The sequence below is a fragment of the Tupaia chinensis genome, unplaced genomic scaffold (assembly GCF_000334495.1).
Source record: "Tupaia chinensis unplaced genomic scaffold, TupChi_1.0 Scaffold000060_1, whole genome shotgun sequence".
Lineage (NCBI taxonomy): Eukaryota > Metazoa > Chordata > Mammalia > Scandentia > Tupaiidae > Tupaia > Tupaia belangeri.
In genome coordinates this window covers 2,246,310-2,251,243 of record NW_006159518.1, presented here as the reverse complement: position 1 = coordinate 2,251,243, position 4,934 = coordinate 2,246,310, and positions in this window count along the sequence as shown.

The window sequence follows — 4,934 nt, the reverse complement described above, 5'->3', positions numbered from 1 at the left end:
CAACTAGCAGCAGCTAAACTCAATACCAGCTCATCTGTTTCTCTAAACTAATCATCTGACGCAAACCACAAAAAACTCAAGTAAAGTATTTTATGATGTAACCTCTAACCTTACTATAATGGGAAAATGTATTTGTGCTGTATGGGTAATATATCTTCTTATAATTTTCTTTATTCCTTACCCTACTCACCAAGTTTTTGTATTTGGTTTTCCATGATCATTTACATAAGTTGATAGTGTCAGAGGAATATTTAAAGCCACATTTGGTTCATAGGTTAGTACTGCTCATATTTATCTCTTTTTCAAATTAAAGTTTTATTTGCCGTCTGTGTGTGCATATCATAAGTCAATTATATCCATTGTGGAAGTTTATTTCTATAATGAAGGAACGAAAGGTATTATTTCTCTATATATTGAGGTGTATTTCTATAATGCTAAGACTACACTTTACTTGGGTTCTTGACCTTCATGAAGTGTTTAAAATGCTTTATTAAATCTGATATGTCTTTTTAACAAAAAGCTATTAGGACTCATGCATATAACAAACCTCACTGGAAACTAGAATCTTGTGTCTAAATGAATTGGTTTAAAAACTCAAAAAGGCAATGTCTTATGATCTGTAGAGACTTTTATATATACCCTTTTACATAAAAATGTTATGAAATTTGACTAAAATCTTATTTTACTCATTTGGTACCCCAACCTTTTTACGTTTTACATGAAGAGTTTATTACAAGCCATTCATATGAAAGGACTTCAACAAGTTCATGAAAAATGGAATTAAAATATGCATTTATTCAGTACAGAAAGTTGTTAAATACAATGCATAGTTTTTCATAATATGCATTTTTCAATGAATTTTTAGACCCCTTTCCCATATTTATGCTAGAATAATTAAAATAATGAAGTATCTTTCGAAACTATTTTTGTTGTTTATCTCATTATAAATGAAAATGACGTATTTATAAATGTAAACCCACACGTAGCAATTATATCAAATACTATTTTAAATTTTCTTTAAAAGATATTCATTTAATTATGTTTTAAATTCAGATTCTATTGATGGCCTTTGCAAACTTCTATGTAATGAAGTACATTAATCCTACTAGGAGGTTTATTTTTAGTCACCATGGCAGCCAGCAAGTATCTTGCACATAGTAGGCCCAGGATAAATGTTTATTTAATGTACAGTATTGGTGTTTAAAAGGTAATTGCAGTCTCCATTTCATTCTTCAAAGTAAAGCAAAACTTTATTCTCTATGTATAATGAAATCTAAAATGTCTAAGTCATGATTAGCAGTTTTCAAATAAATTGATTTAAAGGTTTTCAGTAGTTGAAATTAATTAAGTGAAAAGTTTTTATTTACCAGGTAGTTTAGAATTGTCCATATTAAAATAGCCCTCAAATGTTAACCACCTTTTCATGTAAACATCGTCATTTTATTACAAAGACTGTAACTTAAAATCAATTACAATTAATATGTAGATACGCTTAATTTTTGAAAAGTTGAGTTAGGTCATTCTGAAACTTAAATTGTGTGTAATTTAAATTTAAAATCTTTGTAAGACTCAAGATCTAATATTTACTTTAAAGGGTCTGATTTGGTTAATCCTGTGTTTGGCTTCAGAGCTATTCCTTTTGCTATAAAATTGATAATAATTGACTATCTTTACATTTTGGAGGTAAAACCCTATTTAATTACCAATAGAAAAATATCTAAAAGATGCCTTTAGACCTTCTAAGTATAACATTTCAAGAGTTGAGTTTTCTTTTTCTGGAATGCCCAATGCTTAAAGGTATTACGCTCTGATTTTTCAGGGTATCATCAATACAGTGTAAGAGTAGGAGTGAAAGATCCATGTTCTCATTTTTACTGACACTGAAGATTTGCATCTCTGTTATAATTAAAGTGTGATTAAAGTGACATATTTAGGTGTCTGTTTATTGGATATAATAAGATTATCTAAGCGAAAAGATTCTGGACATGGAAAAGAGGAAAATCAGTTTTCGAAATGGAAGAGAACCTTGAAAAAAATGTAACATATCTTGGACAGCACCAAAAAAACTCCAAAATTAAACTGAATTGTTAAACACCATTTGGACCAAAGAAAAGTCACTTTTTAAGATTTAAATGTTTTCCTGTCTGAAAGGGGCCACCGCTTAGCAAATCCAGAAACAAGCTCAAGAATATGTTAATTAAGTGCTTTGTGTCCCAGAAAGAATGAGGTTGACAAATTTATTTTTTTATTCCTTCAATTAATAAACTGTCTAATACATCGTAGAATTTTTAAAATCTAGAATGTGCCTATTTACCTCTTGAAATTGTACAGTAACAGTGCCAAGGACCAACACGACCCCATAGGGTGCATCTTATGAAGCTTAACATTCCTGGCGAATTAAACACACAAGCCTCCGATCACTTTTTGTCAGTCTTGTTTTACTGTTATCTTGAGAGCCAGAATGTAGGTAATTTTTATATGGTAGCACTTTACCTCACTGAAGAAAGCAATGATTTTTGGTGCAAGCAGAAAAGGAAAATATAATGACATGAAATTAAAGAAAGGTATCACAAAGGCTGGCTAGGAATTCTACATGTCCCCCTCCATCCCCACCCCCATTCAAACCCCTTTTTTCCACCCATTTGTTGTTTTTCTCACCAGTAGATCATGACTTGCAACAAATTTTTTTTACTTCAACACAAACAAAAAATACCTGAAGCAGTAAAAGATGTAAATGATTACCCACGATGATCAACTACAGAACAGATAAACAGATAAAGCTATTTTAAATATTCAAAGACTTATTAAAAAATGTAAATTGAATCCAAGGTGGGGGCAACTCTGGGAGGATGTGTGGAACGGAATGAACAGATTGAAAACACTTAATTTCAACAATTTCTTTTTCCTGCTCAAACCTTTCCATAGTTGTGTCTCAAATGATTTCTTACATGTGAATTTCTCTCAATACCTCAAAATAACTGAATGATTTTCAGGAGGAAATGCAAGTTTAAAAAGAAGACCCGCAAAATGAAAGTGTTAGATGCAAACAACTTCTATAGTATTTCAAATGTAAAATCACAACCTTCACTACCTTTAACCCACTAATCTTAAAGAGTCTTTTCAAACAGATGCTATTTATGAACATCATCTGTTAACTTCTTTCTTGTAATTCAAAACTCTTGTCAAATGATGTTTTCATGATGACGTGTAAATATAATATTCCATTAGAGATCAATCGTAATTGGTTTTTAAAAACCCACCTTGGGAAACAGTGCTGCCTAATACACAGCCTAGTAATGAGTGTTTCAGAAGGAATTTCTGCAAGTCTATTATAAATCTAAGTCGAAATTACTTTCTCCCCTATGAAAGGTCTGGGCAACAGAACTGAAATTATTTTTTCGTGAGCTTTCACGCACAATGACTTTGGTCTTGTCTTCAAGACTCGCAAGCACTTGTTGGAAATCTTCTTTTTTAAACTGTGACGTTTGCCAGAAATTTTTTTTTCCCCACATGACTCACAAAGGAAACAGGCAGAGTTTCGTAGATGGGTCGCAATTATTTGTGTCCAAAACGTGGTTTAAATGCACATTAAACGTTTTTAACCTATTGAAATCCACTGTTATTTTTAAAATGTATTTCACGTCAAGAAATCAAGCACGTTTTTGTTAGACCTAACTCAACCCTTCCTTTTAAAATTACTCTTCTGGTGTACAACAAAGAGCTGAGGAACACATAGGGACAGTAAAACGTGCTTTTCCGAACTCCTTTGAACTCTGACATTTTCGAATCCATACGTTTAAAGATATTTCCTATGTGTGTATATAAATACATACACTCTAAATTTTCCAGAAAAAAAAATTGCCCACATTTGTCCCTAATCTACTTATCACTTTGTACACATATCAGGGCGACTTTTTTCTTTTAAGGTGTGAGTTGCAGGCCTCCCCCGCGTTGTAGAGGCTCCTCCAGCCGAGGACTTTAGTTGGGAACGTCGCGCTAGCCCGCCCAGTCAAACCGTAGCATGGCCCTGGCCGACCCGCCCCGGCCCGCCCCGGCCGAAGCAGCGGAGCTCGAGGAGGCACCGGCGGGGGTCGGGCTGGGCCCCAGGACCCCCACCTCGGTCGGGACACACCGGGCCATCTGCAGGGCGAGGGCCGAACCCGGCCCTCCCGCCGCCCGGCCCGCCCTCCTTCCCCGACTGCGACCCCAAGCACTTCCCTCCGCGGCTCCCGCTTTGGCGGCTGGCGCCCTCCCCGCGGCTCCCGCTTTGGCGGCTGCCGCCTTCTCGCTATTTTCTGATCGCCTTTTTGCAATTTCCCCTTTTATTTTCAGAAGTGGACGAGAAGTCTCACGTCCACACTAAGGTGGATTTGCTGCTTCCTTGGCGAAAAAGGTTCTTCAGGAACCCCCCTCCCCCGAAGGAAACACAGCCCATCCAAGACCTTTAACCTTCCGTACATCTCGTATTTACAAATAAAGGAGTAACACATGGAGGTCGCGTAAAACCGGCCAGAGAGCCATCCCCTCTTTTATTTCTCCCTTCGACACTGCGGTTCTGAACCCTCCGTCGAACGCCTCCCGACGACGGGCAGTGGCCGGCGGCACGCAGCACACGAGGTTTTATCTTACGCCTCCTGGGACGGGGGGGAAGTGGAGGTGGACGAGGGAGCTTCCAGGGCAGGAAAGCAACGCAATTCGCTGGGGACGACGCCGGGCGGCGGGCGGGGGCGCCGAGGCCCCCGGCTCCGGGCAGGGGAGCGGGTCTGCGGAGGGGAGGAGGGTTTAAATACCGGGGGCTGGGGGCGGCGGGCTCGCCAGTGACGAGATTTGGAGGAAAGATGGGCAGCGCTGAAGTTTCCTTGGCTTTCTCATCCCACCCCCCGCCCCCGAAAAAAAAAAGTTGGAGGAGGCGGAGAGGAGGGCAGCCATCACCA